Below are 20,604 nucleotides of genomic sequence, written 5' to 3' on the forward strand. Positions count from 1 at the left end.
CAACCCCTGCCAAGTTGACCTGCTGTGAGGAAAAAACGAGTTAGCACATTTCAAACATGGAAAAGGTCATTTTAAAATCAACACGAAAAAACCAAAATTCCAAAACTATAAAACACAAAAAAATGCTTAACACAGAAGGAAATTGTATTGAGCTGCTCACCCTCCTCCCGCCCTGTGGTGCAACAGATGTCCCTTTCTCCAGAAATGTACTCAATGGGACCGTAATGTTGCAAACACTGCCAAGTTGACCTGCTGTGAGGAAAAAACGAGTTAGTAGATTTCAAATATGAAAAAGTTCATTTTAAAATCAACATGAAAAACCAAAATTCCAAAAGTATAAAACACAAAAAAATGCTTACCACAGAAAGAAATTGTATCGAGCTGCTCACCCTCCTCCCGCCCTGTGGTGCAACAGATGTCCCTTTCTCCAAAAATGTACTCAACGGGACCTTAATGTTGCAACCACTGCCAAGTTGACCTGCTGTGAGGAAAAAACGAGTTAGCACATTTCAAACATGGAAAAGGTCATTTTAAAATCAACATGAAAAACCAAAATTCCAAAAGTATAAAAGACAAAAAAATGCTTACCATAGAAAGAAATTGTATTGAGCTGCTCACCCTTCTCCCGCCCTGTGGTGCAACAGATGTCCCTTTCTCCAAAAATGTACTCAACGGGACCTTAATGTTGCAACCACTGCCAAGTTGACCTGCTGTGAGGAAAAAACGAGTTAGCACATTTCAAACATGGAAAAGGTCATTTTAAAATCAACATGAAAAACCAAAATTCCAAAACTATAAAACACAAAAAAATGCTTACCACAGAAAGAAATTGTATTGAGCTGCTCACCCTCCTCCCGCCCTGTGGTGCAACAGATGTCCCTTTCTCCAAAAATGTACTCAATGGGACCGTAATGTTGCAAACACTGCCAAGTTGACCTGCTGTGAGGAAAAAACGAGTTAGTAGATTTCAAATATGAAAAAGTTCATTTTAAAATCAACATGAAAAACCAAAATTCCAAAACTATAAAACACAAAAAAATGCTTACCACAGAAAGAAATTGTATCGAGCTGCTCACCCTCCTCCCGCCCTGTGGTGCAACAGATGTCCCTTTCTCCAAAAATGTACTCAACGGAACCTTAATGTTGCAACCACTGCCAAGTTGACCTGCTGTGAGGAAAAAACGAGTTAGCACATTTCAAACATGGAAAAGGTCATTTTAAAATCAACATGAAAAACCAAAATTCCAAAAGTATAAAAGACAAAAAAATGCTTACCACAGAAAGAAATTGTATCGAGCTGCTCACCCTCCTCCCGCCCTGTGGTGCAACAGATGTCCCTTTCTCCAAAAATGTACTCAACGGGACCTTAATGTTGCAACCACTGCCAAGTTGACCCGCTGTGAGGAAAAAACGAGTTAGCACATTTCAAACATGGAAAAGTTCATTTTAAAATCAACATGAGAAACCAAAATTCCAAAACTATAAAACACAAAAAAATGCTTACCACAGAAAGATATTGTATTGAGCTGCTCACCCTCCTCCCACCCTGTGGTGCAACAGATGTCCCTTTCTCCAAAAATGTACTCAACGGGACCTTAATGTTGCAACAACTGCCAAGTTGACCTGCTGTGAGGAAAAAACGAGTTAGCACATTTCAAACATGGAAAAGGTCATTTTAAAATCAACATGAAAAACCAAAATTCCAAAAGTATAAAAGACAAAAAAATGCTTACCACAGAAAGAAATTGTATCGAGCTGCTCACCCTCCTCCCGCCCTGTGGTGCACCAGATGCCCCTTTCTCCAAAAATGTACTCAATGGGACCGTAATGTTGTAACCACTGCCAAGTTGACCTGCTGTGAGGAAAAACGAGTTAGTAGATTTCAAATATGAAAAAGTTCATTTTAAAATCAACATGAAAAACCAAAATTCCAAAACTATAAAACACAAAAAAATGCTTACCACAGAAAGAAATTGTATTGAGCTGCTCACCCTCCTCCCGCCCTGTGGTGCAACAGATGTCCCTTTCTCCAAAAATGTACTCAACGGGACCTTAATGTTGCAACCACTGCCAAGTTGACCCGCTGTGAGGAAAAAACGAGTTAGCACATTTCAAACATGGAAAAGTTCATTTTAAAATCAACATGAAAAACCAAAATTCCAAAACTATAAAACACAAAAAAATGCTTACCACAGAAAGAAATTGTATTGAGCTGCTCACCCTCCTCCCACCCTGTGGTGCAACAGATGTCCCTTTCTCCAAAAATGTACTCAACGGGACCTTAATGTTGCAACCCCTGCCAAGTTGACCTGCTGTGAGGAAAAAACGAGTTAGCACATTTCAAACATGGAAAAGGTCATTTTAAAATCAACATGAAAAACCAAAATTCCAAAACTATAAAACACAAAAAAATGCTTACCACAGAAAGAAATTGTATTGAGCTGCTCACCCTTCTCCTGCCCTGTGGTGCAACAGATGTCCCTTTCTCCAAAAATGTACTCAATGGGACCGTAATGTTGCAAACACTGTCAAGTTGACCTGCTGTGAGGAAAAAACGAGTTAGTAGATTTCAAATATGAAAAAGTTCATTTTAAAATCAACATGAAAAACCAAAATTCCAAAAGTATAAAACACAAAAAAATGCTTACCACAGAAAGAAATTGTATCGAGCTGCTCACCCTCCTCCCGCCCTGTGGTGCAACAGATGTCCCTTTCTCCAAAAATGTACTCAACGGGACCGTAATGTTGCAACCACTGCCAAGTTGACCTGCTGTGAGAAAAAAACGAGTTAGCACATTTCAAACATGGAAAAGGTCATTTTAAAATCAACATGAAAAACCAAAATTCAAAAAGTATAAAACACAAAAAAATGCTTACCCAGAAATAAATTGTATTGAGCTGCTCACCCTCCTCCCGCCCTGTGGTGCAACAGATGTCCCTCTCTCCAAAAATGTACTCAATGGGACCGTAATGTTGCAACCACTGCCAAGTTGACCTGCTGTGAGGAAAAAACGAGTTAGTAGATTTCAAATATGAAAAAGTTCATTTTAAAATCAACATGAAAAACCAAAATTCCAAAAGTATAACACAAAAAAATGCTTACCACAGAAAGAAATTGTATCGAGCTGCTCACCCTCCTCCCGTCCTGTGGTGCAACAGATGTCCCTTTCTCCAAAAATGTACTCAACAGGACCTTAATGTTGCAACCACTGCCAAGTTGACCTGCTGTGAGAAAAAAACGAGTTAGCACATTTCAAACATGGAAAAGGTCATTTTAAAATCAACATGAAAAACCAAAATTCCAAAAGTATAAAAGACAAAAAAATGCTTACCATAGAAAGATATTGTAATGAGCTGCTCACCCTCCTCCCGCCCTGCGGTGCAACAGATGTCCCTTTCTCCAAAAATGTACTCAACGGGACCTTAATGTTGCAACCACTGCCAAGTTGACCTGCTGTGAGGAAAAAACGAGTTAGCACATTTCAAACATGGAAAAGGTCATTTTAAAATCAACATGAAAAACCAAAATTCCAAAACTATAAAACACAAAAAAATGCTTACCACAGAAAGAAATTGTATTGAGCTGCTCACCCTTCTCCCGCCCTGTGGTGCAACAGATGTCCCTTTCTCCAAAAATGTACTCAATGGGACCGTAATGTTGCAAACACTGCCAAGTTGACCTGCTGTGAGGAAAAAACGAGTTAGTAGATTTCAAATATGAAAAAGTTCATTTTAAAATCAACATGAAAAACCAAAATTCCAAAAGTATAAAACACAAAAAAATGCTTACCACAGAAAGAAATTGTATCGTGCTGCCCACCCTCCTCCCGCCCTGTGGTGCAACAGATGTCCCTTTCTCCAAAAATGTACTCAACGGGACCATAATGTTGCAACCACTGCCAAGTTGACCTGCTGTGAGGAAAAAACGAGTTAGCACATTTCAAACATGGAAAAGGTCATTTTAAAATCAACATGAAAAACCAAAATTCCAAAAGTATAAAACACAGAAAAATGCTTACCACAGAAAGAAATTGTATTGAGCTGCTCACCCTCCTCCCGCCCTGTGGTGCAACAGATGTCCCTTTCTCCAAAAATGTACTCAATTGGACCTTAATGTTGCAACCACTGCCAAGTTGACCTGCTGTGAGGAAAAAACTAGTTAGCACATTTCAAACATGGAAAAGGTCATTTTAAAATCAACATGAAAAACCAAAATTCCAAAAGTATAAAAGACAAAAAAATGCTTACCACAGAAAGAAATTGTATTGAGCTGCTCACCCTCCTCCCGCCCTGTGGTGCAACAGATGTCCCTTTCTCCAAAAATGTACTCAACGGGACTGTAATGTTGCAACCACTGCCAAGTTGACCTGCTATGAGGAAAAAACGAGTTAGTAGATTTCAAATATGAAAAAGGTCATTTTAAAATCAACATGAAAAACCAAAATTCCAAAAGTATAAAAGACAAAAAAATGCTTACCACAGAAAGAAATTGTATCGAGCTGCTCACCCTCCTCCCGCCCTGTGGTGCAACAGATGTCCCTTTCTCCAAAAATGTACTCAATGGGACCGTAATGTTGCAACCACTGGCAAGTTGACCTGCTGTGAGGAAAAAACGAGTTAGTAGATTTCAAATATGAAAAAGGTCATTTTAAAATCAACATGAAAAACCAAAATTCCAAAACTATAAAACACAAAAAAGTGCTTACCACAGGAAGAAATTGTATTGAGCTGCTCACCCTCCTCCCGCCCTGTGGTGCAACAGATGTCCCTTTCTCCAAAAATGTACTCAATGGGACCGTAATGTTGCAACCACTGCCAAGTTGACCTGTTGTGAGGAAAAAACGAGTTAGTAGATTTCAAATATGAAAAAGGTCATTTTAAAATCAACATGAAAAACCAAATTTCCAAAACTATAAAACACAAAAAAATGCTTACCACAGAAAGAAATTGTATTGTGCTGCTCACCCTCCTCCCGCCCTGTGGTGCAACAGATGTCCCTTTCTCCAAAAATGTACTCAATGGGACCGTAATGTTGCAACCACTGCCAAGTTGACCTGCTGTGAGGAAAAAACGAGTTAGTACATTTCAAACATGAAAAAGGTCATTTTAAAATCAACATCAAAAACCAAAATTCCAAAACTATAAAACACAAAAAAATGCTTACCACAGAAAGAAATTGTATTGAGCTGCTCACCCTCCTCCCCCCCTGTGGTGCAACAGATGTCCCTTTCTCCAAAAATGTACTCAACGGGACCTTAATGTTGCAACCACTGCCAAGTTGACCTGCTGTGAGGAAAAAACGAGTTAGTACATTTCAAACATGAAAAAGGTCATTTTAAAATCAACATGAAAAACCAAAATTCAAAAAGTATAAAACACAAAAAAATGCTTACCAAGAAAGAAACTGTATCGAGCTGCTCACCCTCCTCCCGCCCTGTGGTGCAACAGATGTCCCTTCCTCCAAAAATGTACTCAATGGGACCCTAATGTTGCAACCACTGCCAAGTTGACCTGCTGTGAGGAAATAACGAGTTAGCACATTTCAAACATGGAAAAGGTCATTTTAAAATCAACATGAAAAACCAAAATTCCAAAAGTATAAAACAAAGGAAGAAATGGTATCGAGCGGCTCACCCTCCTCCCGCCCTGTGGTGCAACAGATGTCCCTTTCTCCAAAAATGTACTCAACAGGACCTAAATGTTGCAAACACTGCCAAGTTGACCTGCTGTGAGGAAAAAACGAGTTAGCACATTTCAAACATAGAAAAGGTCATTTTAAAATCAACATGAAAAACCAAAATTCCAAAACTATAAAACACAAAAAAATGCTTACCACAGAAAGAAATTGTATTGAGCTGCTCACCCTCCTCCCGCCCTGTGGTGCAACAGATGTCCCTTTCTCCAAAAATGTACTCAATGGGACCGTAATGTTGCAAACACTGCCAAGTTGACCTGCTGTGAGGAAAAAACGAGTTAGTAGATTTCCAATATGAAAAAGTTCATTTTAAAATCAACATGAAAAACCAAAATTCCAAAAGTATAAAACACAAAAAAATGCTTACCACAGAAAGAAATTGTATCGAGCTGCTCACCCTCCTCCCGCCCTGTGGTGCAACAGATGTCCCTTTCTCCAAAAATGTACTCAACGGGACCTTAATGTTGCAACCACTGCCAAGTTGACCTGCTGTGAGGAAAAAACGAGTTAGCACATTTCATACATGGAAAAGGTCATTTTAAAATCAACATGAAAAACCAAAATTCCAAAACTATAAAACACAAAAAAATGCTTACCACAGAAAGAAATTGTATTGAGCTGCTCACCCTCCTCCCGCCCTGTGGTGCAACAGATGTCCCGTTCTCCAAAAATGTACTCAATGGGACCGTAATGTTGCAACCACTGCCAAGTTGACCTGCTGTGAGGAAAAAACGAGTTAGTACATTTCAAACATGAAAAAGGTCATTTTAAAATCAACATGAAAAACCAAAATTCCAAAACTATAAAACACAAAAAAATGCTTACCACAGAAAGAAATTGTATTGAGCTGCTCACCCTCCTCCCGCCCTGTGGTGCAACAGATGTCCCTTTCTCCAAAAATGTACTCAACGGGACCTTAATGTTGCAACCACTGCCAAGTTGACCTGCTGTGAGGAAAAAACGAGTTAGCACATTTCAAACATGGAAAAGGTCATTTTAAAATCAACATGAAAAACCAAAATTCCAAAAGTATAAAAGACAAAAAAATGCTTACCACAGAAAGAAATTGTATTGAGCTGCTCACCCTCCTCCCGCCCTGTGGTGCAACAGATGTCCCTTTCTCCAAAAATGTACTCAACGGGACTGTAATGTTGCAACCACTGCCAAGTTGACCTGCTATGAGGAAAAAACGAGTTAGTAGATTTCAAATATGAAAAAGGTCATTTTAAAATCAACATGAAAAACCAAAATTCCAAAAGTATAAAAGACAAAAAAATGCTTACCACAGAAAGAAATTGTATCGAGCTGCTCACCCTCCTCCCGCCCTGTGGTGCAACAGATGTCCCTTTCTCCAAAAATGTACTCAATGGGACCGTAATGTTGCAACCACTGCCAAGTTGACCTGCTGTGAGGAAAAAACGAGTTAGTAGATTTCAAATATGAAAAAGGTCATTTTAAAATCAACATGAAAAACCAAAATTCCAAAAGTATAAAAGACAAAAAAATGCTTACCACAGAAAGAAATTGTATCGAGCTGCTCACCCTCCTCCCGCCCTGTGGTGCAACAGATGTCCCTTTCTCCAAAAATGTACTCAATGGGACCGTAATGTTGCAACCACTGCCAAGTTGACCTGCTGTGAGGAAAAAACGAGTTAGTACATTTCAAACATGGAAAAGGTCATTTTAAAATCAACATGAAAAACCAAAATTCCAAAAGTATAAAAGACAAAAAAATGCTTACCACAGAAAGAAATTGTATCGAGCTGCTCACCCTCCTCCCGCCCTGTGGTGCAACAGATGTCCCTTTCTCCAAAAATGTACTCAATGGGACCGTAATGTTGCAACCACTGCCAAGTTGACCTGCTGTAAGGAAAAAACGAGTTAGTAGATTTCAAATATGAAAAAGGTCATTTTAAAATCAACATGAAAAACCAAAATTCCAAATCTATAAAACACAGAAAAATGCTTACCACAGAAAGAAATTGTATTGAGCTGCTCACCCTCCTCCCGCCCTGTGGTGCAACAGATGTCCCTTTCTCCAAAAATGTACTCAATGGGACCGTAATGTTGCAACCACTGGCAAGTTGACCTGCTGTGAGGAAAAAACGAGTTAGTAGATTTCAAATATGAAAAAGGTCATTTTAAAATCAACATGAAAAACCAAAATTCCAAAACTATAAAACACAAAAAAGTGCTTACCACAGGAAGAAATTGTATTGAGCTGCTCACCCTCCTCCCGCCCTGTGGTGCAACAGATGTCCCTTTCTCCAAAAATGTACTCAATGGGACCGTAATGTTGCAACCACTGCCAAGTTGACCTGTTGTGAGGAAAAAACGAGTTAGTAGATTTCAAATATGAAAAAGGTCATTTTAAAATCAACATGAAAAACCAAATTTCCAAAACTATAAAACACAAAAAAATGCTTACCACAGAAAGAAATTGTATTGTGCTGCTCACCCTCCTCCCGCCCTGTGGTGCAACAGATGTCCCTTTCTCCAAAAATGTACTCAATGGGACCGTAATGTTGCAACCACTGCCAAGTTGACCTGCTGTGAGGAAAAAACGGTGTTAGTATATTTCAAATATGAAAAAGGTAATTTTAAAATCAACATGAAAAACCAAAATTCCAAAAGTATAAAACACAAAAAATGCTTACCACAGAAAGAAATTGTATCGAGCTGCTCACCCTCCTCCCGCCCTGTGGTGCAACAGATGTCCCTTTCTCCAAAAATGTACTCAACGGGACCTTAATGTTGCAACCACTGGCAAGTTGACCTGCTGTGAGGAAAAAACGAGTTAGCACATTTCAAACATGGAAAAGGTCATTTTAAAATCAACATGGAAAACCAAAATTCCAAAACTATAAAACACAAAAAAAATGCTTACCACAGAAAGAAATTGTATCGAGCTGCTCACCCTCCTCCCGCCCTGTGGTGCAACAGATGTCCCTTTCTCCAAAAATGTACTCAATGGGACCGTAATGTTGCAACCACTGCCAAGTTGACCTGCTGTGAGGAAAAAACGAGTTAGTAGATTTCAAACATGAAAAAGGTCATTTTAAAATCAACATGAAAAACCAAAATTCCAAAACTATAAAACACAAAAAAATGCTTACCACAGAACGAAATTGTATTGAGCTGCTCACCCTCCTCCCGCCCTGTGGTGCAACAGATGTCCCTTTCTCCAAAAATGTACTCAATGGGACCTTAATGTTGCAACCACTGCCAAGTTGACCTGCTGTGAGGAAAAAACGAGTTAGTAGATTTCAAATATGAAAAAGGTCATTTTAAAATCAACATGAAAAACCAAAATTCCAAAACTATAAAACACAAAAAAATGCTTACCACAGAAAGAAATTGTATTGAGCTGCTCACCCTCCTCCCGCCCTGTGGTGCAACAGATGTCCCTTTCTCCAAAAATGTACTCAATGGGACCGTAATGTTGCAACCACTGCCAAGTTGACCTGCTGTGAGGAAAAAACGAGTTAGTACATTTCAAACACGAAAAAGGTCATTTTAAAATCAACATAAAAACCAAAATTCCAAAAGTATAAAACACAAAAAAATGCTTACCACAGAAAGAAATTGTATCGAGCTGCTCACCCTCCTCCCGCCCTGTGGTGCAACAGATGTCCCTTTCTCCAAAAATGTACTCAATGGGACCCAAATGTTGCAACCACTGCCAAGTTGACCTGCTGTGAGGAAAAAACGAGATAGTACATTTCAAACATGAAAAAGGTCATTTTAAAATCAACATGAATAACCAAAATTCCAAAAGTATAAAACAAAGGAAGAAATTGTATCGAGCGGCTCACCCTCCTCCCGCCCTGTGGTGCAACAGATGTCCCTTTCTCCAAAAATGTACTCAATGGGACCGTAATGTTGCAACCACTGGCAAGTTGACCTGCTGTGAGGAAAAAACGAGTTAGTACATTTCAAACATGAAAAAGGTCATTTTAAAATCAACATGAAAAACCAAAATTCCAAAACTATAAAACACAAAAAAATGCTTACCACAGAAAGAAATTGTATTGAGCTGCTCACCCTCCTCCCCCCCTGTGGTGCAACAGATGTCCCTTTCTCCAAAAATGTACTCAACGGGACCTTAATGTTGCAACCACTGCCAAGTTGACCTGCTGTGAGGAAAAAACGAGTTAGTACATTTCAAACATGAAAAAGGTCATTTTAAAATCAACATGAAAAACCAAAATTCAAAAAGTATAAAACACAAAAAAATGCTTACCAAGAAAGAAACTGTATCGAGCTGCTCACCCTCCTCCCGCCCTGTGGTGCAACAGATGTCCCTTCCTCCAAAAATGTACTCAATGGGACCCTAATGTTGCAACCACTGCCAAGTTGACCTGCTGTGAGGAAATAACGAGTTAGCACATTTCAAACATGGAAAAGGTCATTTTAAAATCAACATGAAAAACCAAAATTCCAAAAGTATAAAACAAAGGAAGAAATGGTATCGAGCGGCTCACCCTCCTCCCGCCCTGTGGTGCAACAGATGTCCCTTTCTCCAAAAATGTACTCAACGGGACCTTAATGTTGCAAACACTGCCAAGTTGACCTGCTGTGAGGAAAAAACGAGTTAGCACATTTCAAACATAGAAAAGGTCATTTTAAAATCAACATGAAAAACCAAAATTCCAAAACTATAAAACACAAAAAAATGCTTACCACAGAAAGAAATTGTATTGAGCTGCTCACCCTCCTCCCGCCCTGTGGTGCAACAGATGTCCCTTTCTCCAAAAATGTACTCAATGGGACCGTAATGTTGCAAACACTGCCAAGTTGACCTGCTGTGAGGAAAAAACGAGTTAGTAGATTTCAAATATGAAAAAGTTCATTTTAAAATCAACATGAAAAACCAAAATTCCAAAAGTATAAAACACAAAAAAATGCTTACCACAGAAAGAAATTGTATCGAGCTGCTCACCCTCCTCCCGCCCTGTGGTGCAACAGATGTCCCTTTCTCCAAAAATGTACTCAACGGGACCTTAATGTTGCAACCACTGCCAAGTTGACCTGCTGTGAGGAAAAAACGAGTTAGCACATTTCATACATGGAAAAGGTCATTTTAAAATCAACATGAAAAACCAAAATTCCAAAACTATAAAACACAAAAAAATGCTTACCACAGAAAGAAATTGTATTGAGCTGCTCACCCTCCTCCCGCCCTGTGGTGCAACAGATGTCCCGTTCTCCAAAAATGTACTCAATGGGACCGTAATGTTGCAACCACTGCCAAGTTGACCTGCTGTGAGGAAAAAACGAGTTAGTACATTTCAAACATGAAAAAGGTCATTTTAAAATCAACATGAAAAACCAAAATTCCAAAACTATAAAACACAAAAAAATGCTTACCACAGAAAGAAATTGTATTGAGCTGCTCACCCTCCTCCCGCCCTGTGGTGCAACAGATGTCCCTTTCTCCAAAAATGTACTCAACGGGACCTTAATGTTGCAACCACTGCCAAGTTGACCTGCTGTGAGGAAAAAACGAGGTAGTACATTTCAAACATGAAAAAGGTCATTTTAAAATCAACATGAAAAACCAAAATTCAAAAAGTATAAAACACAAAAAAATGCTTACCAAGAAAGAAATTGTATCGAGCTGCTCACCCTCCTCCCGCCCTGTGGTGCAACAGATGTCCCTCTCTCCAAAAATGTACTCAATGGGACCCTAATGTTGCAACCACTGCCAAGTTGACCTGCTGTGAGGAAAAAACGAGTTAGTACATTTCAAACATGAAAAAGGTCATTTTAAAATCAACATGAAAAACCAAAATTCCAAAACTATAAAACACAAAAAAATGCTTACCACAGAAAGAAATTGTATTGAGCTGCTCACCCTCCTCCCGCCCTGTGGTGCAACAGATGTCCCTTTCTCCAAAAATGTACTCAACGGGACCTTAATGTTGCAACCACTGCCAAGTTGACCTGCTGTGAGGAAAAAACGAGTTAGTACATTTCAAACATGAAAAAGGTCATTTTAAAATCAACATGAAAAACCAAAATTCCAAAACTATAAAACACAAAAAAATGCTTACCACAGAAAGAAATTGTATTGAGCTGCTCACCCTCCTCCCGCCCTGTGGTGCAACAGATGTCCCTTTCTCCAAAAATGTACTCAATGGGACCGTAATGTTGCAACCACTGGCAAGTTGACCTGCTGTGAGGAAAAAACGAGTTAGTACATTTCAAACATGAAAAAGGTCATTTTAAAATCAACATGAAAAACCAAAATTCCAAAACTATAAAACACAAAAAAATGCTTACCACAGAAAGAAATTGTATTGAGCTGCTCACCCTCCTCCCGCCCTGTGGTGCAACAGATGTCCCTTTCTCCAAAAATGTACTCAACGGGACCTTAATGTTGCAACCACTGCCAAGTTGACCTGCTGTGAGGAAAAAACGAGTTAGTACATTTCAAACATGAAAAAGGTCATTTTAAAATCAACATGAAAAACCAAAATTCCAAAACTATAAAACACAAAAAAATGCTTACCACAGAAAGAAATTGTATTGAGCTGCTCACCCTCCTCCCGCCCTGTGGTGCAACAGATGTCCCTTTCTCCAAAAATGTACTCAACGGGACCTTAATGTTGCAACCACTGCCAAGTTGACCTGCTGTGAGGAAAAAACGAGTTAGTACATTTCAAACATGAAAAAGGTCATTTTAAAATCAACATGAAAAACCAAAATTCAAAAAGTATAAAACACAAAAAAATGCTTACCAAGAAAGAAATTGTATCGAGCTGCTCACCCTCCTCCCGCCCTGTGGTGCAACAGATGTCCCTCTCTCCAAAAATGTACTCAATGGGACCCTAATGTTGCAACCACTGCCAAGTTGACCTGCTGTGAGGAAAAAACGAGTTAGTACATTTCAAACATGAAAAAGGTCATTTTAAAATCAACATGAATAACCAAAATTCCAAAAGTATAAAACAAAGGAAGAAACTGTATCGAGCGGCTAACCCTCCTCCCGCCCTGTGGTGCAACAGATGTCCCTTTCTCCAAAAATGTACTCAATGGGACCGTAATGTTGCAACCACTGCCAAGTTGACCTGCTGTGAGGAAAAAACGAGTTAGTACATTTCAAACATGAAGAAGGTCATTTTAAAATCAACATGAAAAACCAAAATTCCAAAACTATAAAACACAAAAAAATGCTTACCACAGAAAGAAATTGTATTGAGCTGCTCACCCTCCTCCCGCCCTGTGGTGCAACAGATGTCCCTTTCTCCAAAAATGTACTCAACGGGACCTTAATGTTGCAACCACTGCCAAGTTGACCTGCTGTGAGGAAAAAACGAGTTAGTACATTTCAAACATGAAAAAGGTCATTTTAAAATCAACATGAAAAACCAAAATTCAAAAAGTATAAAACACAAAAAAATGCTTACCAAGAAAGAAATTGTATCGAGCTGCTCACCCTCCTCCCGCCCTGTGGTGCAACAGATGTCCCTCTCTCCAAAAATGTACTCAATGGGACCCTAATGTTGCAACCACTGCCAAGTTGACCTGCTGTGAGGAAAAAACGAGTTAGTACATTTCAAACATGAAAAAGGTCATTTTAAAATCAACATGAATAACCAAAATTCCAAAAGTATAAAACAAAGGAAGAAACTGTATCGAGCGGCTAACCCTCCTCCCGCCCTGTGGTGCAACAGATGTCCCTTTCTCCAAAAATGTACTCAATGGGACCGTAATGTTGCAACCACTGCCAAGTTGACCTGCTGTGAGGAAAAAACGAGTTAGTACATTTCAAACATGAAAAAGGTCATTTTAAAATCAACATGAAAAACCAAAATTCCAAAACTATAAAACACAAAAAAATGCTTACCACAGAAAGAAATTGTATTGAGCTGCTCACCCTCCTCCCGCCCTGTGGTGCAACAGATGTCCCTTTCTCCAAAAATGTACTCAATGGGACCGTAATGTTGCAACCACTGCCAAGTTGACCTGCTGTGAGGAAAAACCGAGTTAGTACATTTCAAACATGAAAAAGGTCATTTTAAAATCAACATGAAAAACCAAAATTCCAAAAGTATAAAACACAAAAAAATGCTTACCACAGAAAGAAATTGTATTGAGCTGCTCACCCTCCTCCCGCCCTGTGGTGCAACAGATGTCCCTTTCTCCAAAAATGTACTCAATGGGACCCAAATGTTGCAACCACTGCCAAGTTGACCTGCTGTGAGGAAAAAACGAGTTAGTACATTTCAAACATGAAAAAGGTCATTTTAAAATCGACATGAATAACCAAAATTCCAAAAGTATAAAACAAAGGAAGAAATTGTATCGAGCGGCTCACCCTCCTCCCGCCCTGTGGTGCAACAGATGTCCCTTTCTCCAAAAATGTACTCAATGGGACCGTAATGTTGCAACCACTGCCAAGTTGACCTGCTGTGAGGAAAAAACGAGTTAGTACATTTCAAACATGAAAAAGGTCATTTTAAAATCAACATGAAAAACCAAAATTCCAAAACTATAAACACAAAAAAATGCTTACCACAGAAAGAAATTGTATTGAGCTGCTCACCCTCCTCCCGCCCTGTGGTGCAACAGATGTCCCTTTCTCCAAAAATGTACTCAACGGGACCTTAATGTTGCAACCACTGCCAAGTTGACCTGCTGTGAGGAAAAAACGAGTTAGTACATTTCAAACATGGAAAAGGTCATTTTAAAATCCACATGAAAAACCAAAATTCAAAAAGTATAAAACACAAAAAAATGCTTACCAAGAAAGAAATTGTATCGAGCTGCTCACCCTCCTCCCGCCCTGTGGTGCAACAGATGTCCCTTCCTCCAAAAATGTACTCAATGGGACCCTAATGTTGCAACCACTGCCAAGTTGACCTGCTGTGAGGAAAAAACGAGTTAGCACATTTCAAACATGGAAAAGGTCATTTTAAAATCAACATAAAAAACCAAAATTCCAAAAGTATACAACAAAGGAAGAAATTGTATCGAGCGGCTCACCCTCCTCCCGCCCTGTGGTGCAACAGATGTCCCTTTCTCCAAAAATGTACTCAACGGGACCTTAATGTTGCAAACACTGCCAAGTTGACCTGCTGTGAGGAAAAAACGAGTTAGCACATTTCAAACATAGAAAAGGTCATTTTAAAATCAACATGAAAAACCAAAATTCCAAAACTATAAAACACAAAAAAATGCTTACCACAGAAAGAAATTGTATTGAGCTGCTCACCCTCCTCCCGCCCTGTGGTGCAACAGATGTCCCTTTCTCCAAAAAGGTACTCAATGGGACCGTAATGTTGCAAACACTGCCAAGTTGACCTGCTGTGAGGAAAAAACGAGTTAGTAGATTTCAAATATGAAAAAGTTCATTTTAAAATCAACATGAAAAACCAATATTCCAAAAGTATAAAACACAAAAAAATGCTTACCACAGAAAGAAATTGTATTGAGCTGCTCACCCTCCTCCCGCCCTGTGGTGCAACAGATGTCCCTTTCTCCAAAAATGTACTCAACGGGACCTTAATGTTGCAACCCCTGCCAAGTTGACCTGCTGTGATGAAAAAACGAGTTAGCACATTTCAAACATGGAAAAGGTCATTTTAAAATCAACACGAAAAAACCAAAATTCCAAAACTATAAAACACAAAAAAATGCTTAACACAGAAGGAAATTGTATTGAGCTGCTCACCCTCCTCCCGCCCTGTGGTGCAACAGATGTCCCTTTCTCCAGAAATGTACTCAACGGGACCTTAATGTTGCAACCACTGCCAAGTTGACCTGCTGTGAGGAAAAAACGAGTTAGCACATTTCAAACATGGAAAAGGTCATTTTAAAATCAACATGAAAAACCAAAATTCCAAAAGTATAAAAGACAAAAAAATGCTTACCATAGAAAGAAATTGTATTGAGCTGCTCACCCTCCTCCCGCCCTGTGGTGCAACAGATGTCCCTTTCTCCAAAAATGTACTCAACGGGACCTTAATGTTGCAACCACTGCCAAGTTGACCTGCTGTGAGGAAAAAACGAGTTAGTAGATTTCAGACATGAAAAAGTTCATTTTAAAATCAACATGAAAAACCAAAATTCCAAAACTATAAAACACAGAAAAATGCTTACCACAGAAAGAAATTGTATTGAGCTGCTCACCCTCCTCCCGTCCTGTGGTGCAACAGATGTCCCTTTCTCCAAAAATGTACTCAATGGGACCGTAATGTTGCAACCACTGGCAAGTTGACCTGCTGTGAGGAAAAAACGAGTTAGTAGATTTCAAATATGAAAAAGGTCATTTTAAAATCAACATGAAAAACCAAAATTCCAAAACTATAAAACACAAAAAAATGCTTACCACAGGAAGAAATTGTATTGAGCTGCTCACCCTCCTCCCGCCCTGTGGTGCAACAGATGTCCCTTTCTCCAAAAATGTACTCAATGGGACCGTAATGTTGCAACCACTGCCAAGTTGACCTGCTGTGAGGAAAAAACGAGTTAGTAGATTTCAAATATGAAAAAGGTAATTTTAAAATCAACATGAAAAACCAAAATTCCAAAAGTATAAAACAGAAAAAATGCTTACCACAGAAAGAAATTGTATCGAGCTGCTCACCCTCCTCCCGCCCTGTGGTGCAACAGATGTCCCTTTCTCCAAAAATGTACTCAACGGGACCTTAATGTTGCAACCACTGGCAAGTTGACCTGCTGTGAGGAAAAAACGAGTTAGCACATTTCAAACATGGAAAAGGTCATTTTAAAATCAACATGAAAAACCAAAATTCCAAAACTATAAAACACAAAAAAATGCTTACCACAGAAAGAAATTGTATCGAGCTGCTCACCCTCCTCCCGCCCTGTGGTGCAACAGATGTCCCTTTCTCCAAAAATGTACTCAATGGGATCGTAATGTTGCAACCACTGCCAAGTTGACCTGCTGTGAGGAAAAAACGAGTTAGTAGATTTCAAACATGAAAAAGGTCATTTTAAAATCAACATGAAAAACCAAAATTCCAAAACTATAAAACACAAAAAAATGCTTACCACAGAAAGAAATTGTATTGAGCTGCTCACCCTCCTCCCGCCCTGTGGTGCAACAGATGTCCCTTTCTCCAAAAATGTACTCAATGGGACCTTAATGTTGCAACCACTGCCAAGTTGACCTGCTGTGAGGAAAAAACGAGTTAGTAGATTTCAAATATGAAGAAGGTCATTTTAAAATCAACATGAAAAACCAAAATTCCAAAACTATAAAACAGAAAAAAGTGCTTACCACAGGAAGAAATTGTATTGAGCTGCTCACCCTCCTCCCGCCCTGTGGTGCAACAGATGTCCCTTTCTCCAAAAATGTACTCAATGGGACCATAAGGTTGCAACCACTGCCAAGTTGACCTGCTGTGAGGAAAAAACGAGTTAGTAGATTTCAAATATGAAAAAGGTCATTTTAAAATCAACATGAAAAACCAAAATTCCAAAACTATAAAACACAAAAAAATGCTTACCACAGAAAGAAATTGTATTGAGCTGCTCACCCTCCTCCCGCCCTGTGGTGCAACAGATGTCCCTTTCTCCAAAAATGTACTCAATGGGACCTTAATGTTGCAACCACGGCCAAGTTGACCTGCTGTGAGGAAAAAACGAGTTAGCACATTTCAAATATGAAAAAGGTCATTTTAAAATCAACATGAAAAACCAAAATTCCAAAACTATAAAACACAAAAAAATGCTTACCACAGAAAGAAATTGTATTGAGCTGCTCACCCTCCTCCCGCCCTGTGGTGCAACAGATGTCCCTTTCTCCAAAAATGTACTCAATGGGACCGTAATGTTGCAACCACTGCCAAGTTGACCTGCTGTGAGGAAAAAACGGGTTAGTACATTTCAAACATGAAAAAGGTCATTTTAAAATCAACATGAAAAACCAAAATTCCAAAAGTATAAAACACAAAAAAATGCTTACCACAGAAAGAAATTGTATTGAGCTGCTCACCCTCCTGCCGCCCTGTGGTGCAACAGATGTCCCTTTCTCCAAAAATGTACTCAATGGGACCTTAATGTTGCAACCACGGCCAAGTTGACCTGCTGTGAGGAAAAAACGAGTTAGCACATTTCAAATATGAAAAAGGTCATTTTAAAATCAACATGAAAAACCAAAATTCCAAAACTATAAAACACAAAAAAATGCTTACCACAGAAAGAAATTGTATTGAGCTGCTCACCCTCCTCCCGCCCTGTGGTGCAACAGATGTCCCTTTCTCCAAAAATGTACTCAATGGGACCGTAATGTTGCAACCACTGCCAAGTTGACCTGCTGTGAGGAAAAAACGGGTTAGTACATTTCAAACATGAAAAAGGTCATTTTAAAATCAACATGAAAAACCAAAATTCCAAAAGTATAAAACACAAAAAATGCTTACCACAGAAAGAAATTGTATTGAGCTGCTCACCCTCCTCCCGCCCTGTGGTGCAACAGATGTCCCTTTCTCCAAAAATGTACTCAATGGGACCGTAATGTTGCAACCACTGCCAAGTTGACCTGCTGTGAGGAAAAAACGAGTTAGTAGATTTCAAATATGAAGAAGGTCATTTTAAAATCAACATGAAAAACCAAAATTCCAAAACTATAAAACAGAAAAAAGTGCTTACCACAGGAAGAAATTGTATTGAGCTGCTCACCCTCCTCCCGCCCTGTGGTGCAACAGATGTCCCTTTCTCCAAAAATGTACTCAATGGGACCATAATGTTGCAACCACTGCCAAGTTGACCTGCTGTGAGGAAAAAACGAGTTAGTAGATTTCAAACATGAAAAAGGTCATTTTAAAATCAACATGAAAAACCAAAATTCCAAAACTATAAAACACAAAAAAATGCTTACCACAGAAAGAAATTGTATTGAGCTGCTCACCCTCCTCCCGCCCTGTGGTGCAACAGATGTCCCTTTCTCCAAAAATGTACTCAATGGAACCATAATGTTGCAACCACTGCCAAGTTGACCTGCTGTGAGGAAAAAACGGGTTAGTACATTTCAAACATGAAAAAGGTCATTTTAAAATCAACATGAAAAACCAAAATTCCAAAAGTATAAAACACAAAAAAATGCTTACCACAGAAAGAAATTGTATTGAGCTGCTCACCCTCCTCCCGCCCTGTGGTGCAACAGATGTCCCTTTCTCCAAAAATGTACTCAATGGGACCGTAATGTTGCAACCACTGCCAAGTTGACCTGCTGTGAGGAAAAAACGAGTTAGTAGATTTCAAATATGAAGAAGGTCATTTTAAAATCAACATGAAAAACCAAAATTCCAAAACTATAAAACAGAATAAAGTGCTTACCACAGGAAGAAATTGTATTGAGCTGCTCACCCTCCTCCCGCCCTGTGGTGCAACAGATGTCCCTTTCTCCAAAAATGTACTCAATGGGACCATAACGTTGCAACCACTGCCAAGTTGACCTGCTGTGAGGAAAAAACGGGTTAGTACATTTCAAACATGAAAAAGGTCATTTTAAAATCAACATGAAAAACCAAAATTCCAAAAGTATAAAACACAAAAAAATGCTTACCACAGAAAGAAATTGTATTGAGCTGCTCACCCTCCTCCCGCCCTGTGGTGCAACAGATGTCCCTTTCTCCAAAAATGTACTCAATGGGACCTTAATGTTGCAACCACGGCCAAGTTGACCTGCTGTGAGGAAAAAACGAGTTAGCACATTTCAAATATGAAAAAGGTCATTTTAAAATCAACATGAAAAACCAAAATTCCAAAACTATAAAACACAAAAAAATGCTTACCACAGAAAGAAATTGTATTGAGCTGCTCACCCTCCTCCCGCCCTGTGGTGCAACAGATGTCCCTTTCTCCAAAAATGTACTCAATGGGACCTTAATGTTGCAACCACTGCCAAGTTAACCTGCTGTGAGGAAAAAACGAGTTAGTAGATTTCAAATATGAAGAAGGTCATTTTAAAATCAACATGAAAAACCAAAATTCCAAAACTATAAAACAGAAAAAAGTGCTTACCACAGGAAGAAATTGTATTGAGCTGCTCACCCTCCTCCCGCCCTGTGGTGCAACAGATGTCCCTTTCTCCAAAAATGTACTCAATGGGACCATAATGTTGCAACCACTGCCAAGTTGACCTGCTGTGAGGAAAAAACGAGTTAGTAGATTTCAAATATGAAAAAGGTCATTTTAAAATCAACATGAAAAACCAAAATTCCAAAACTATAAAACACAAAAAAATGCTTACCACAGAAAGAAATTGTATTGAGCTGCTCACCCTCCTCCCGCCCTGTGGTGCAACAGATGTCCCTTTCTCCAAAAATGTACTCAATGGGACCTTAATGTTGCAACCACGGCCAAGTTGACCTGCTGTGAGGAAAAAACGAGTTAGCACATTTCAAATATGAAAAAGGTCATTTTAAAATCAACATGAAAAACCAAAATTCCAAAACTATAAAACACAAAAAAATGCTTACCACAGAAAGAAATTGTATTGAGCTGCTCACCCTCCTCCCGCCCTGTGGTGCAACAGATGTCCCTTTCTCCAAAAATGTACTCAATGGGACCGTAATGTTGCAACCACTGCCAAGTTGACCTGCTGTGAGGAAAAAACGGGTTAGTACATTTCAAACATGAAAAAGGTCATTTTAAAATCAACATGAAAAACCAAAATTCCAAAAGTATAAAACACAAAAAAATGCTTACCACAGAAAGAAATTGTATTGAGCTGCTCACCCTCCTCCCGCCCTGTGGTGCAACAGATGTCCCTTTCTCCAAAAATGTACTCAATGGGACCTTAATGTTGCAACCACTGCCAAGTTGACCTGCTGTGAGGAAAAAACGAGTTAGTAGATTTCAAATATGAAGAAGGTCATTTTAAAATCAACATGAAAAACCAAAATTCCAAAACTATAAAACAGAAAAAAGTG

The sequence above is a fragment of the Schistocerca nitens genome, chromosome 10 (genome assembly GCF_023898315.1).
Source record: "Schistocerca nitens isolate TAMUIC-IGC-003100 chromosome 10, iqSchNite1.1, whole genome shotgun sequence".
In the NCBI taxonomy this organism is placed as follows: Eukaryota; Metazoa; Arthropoda; class Insecta; order Orthoptera; family Acrididae; genus Schistocerca; species Schistocerca nitens.